Here is a 618-nt window from a genome sequence, read left to right on the forward strand (position 1 = left end):
GGCTCTGGGACCCAACTCCTTGAGAGAGGCTGGACTCTCTTCTACTCTGGAGTTGCTCACGTTGAGAGGCAGTGTGCTGGTGTAGGCTTGCTCATAGCTCCCCAGCTTGCCAGTCGTGTGTTGGAGTTCTCCCCACTGAGCGAGAGGGTCACCTTCGGCTCAGGGATAGGTGTCTCACTGTTGTTTCGGTTTACAGCCTTCTTGCAGACACATTGTCCTGTTGGGGGACTTCACCCCTCATGTAGGCAGCGACAGTAACACCTGGAGGGACGTGATTGGTAAGAACGATCTCCCCGATCTAAATCCGAGTGATGTTTTGTTATTGGACTTTTGTGCTAGTCACGGTTTGTCCATAACAAACACCATGTTCAAGCATAAGGGTGTCCATCAGTGCACTTGGCACCAGGACACCCTAGGCCAGAGGTCAATGATCAACTTTGTATACCGTCAAGCTGAAGAAGGAGTTCTACCAAGCCTGGTTGGTTCGGGGGACCCCTGAGACAGCTGACTGGCAGGCCAAGCGGAACTGAGGCTCTGGTAAAAACTCAGGTCTGGGAAAAGTTCGGGGAGGCCATGGAGGAGGACTACCAGTCGGCCTCAAAGAAATTTTGGCAAACC

The 618-nt window shown here is 52.8% G+C and overlaps 1 protein-coding gene across 1 annotated transcript in view; it reads right to left on the reverse strand.

The window, feature by feature from the left end:
- The window catches only part of LOC103398153 (kinesin-like protein KIF27), an 11,572-nt gene that overhangs the window by 8,167 nt on the left and 2,787 nt on the right, over window positions 1–618 (reverse strand). The window lies entirely within an intron of this gene.

This window comes from Cynoglossus semilaevis, chromosome Z (assembly GCF_000523025.1).
Source record: "Cynoglossus semilaevis isolate Cse_v1.0 chromosome Z, Cse_v1.0, whole genome shotgun sequence".
In the NCBI taxonomy this organism is placed as follows: domain Eukaryota; kingdom Metazoa; phylum Chordata; class Actinopteri; order Pleuronectiformes; family Cynoglossidae; genus Cynoglossus; species Cynoglossus semilaevis.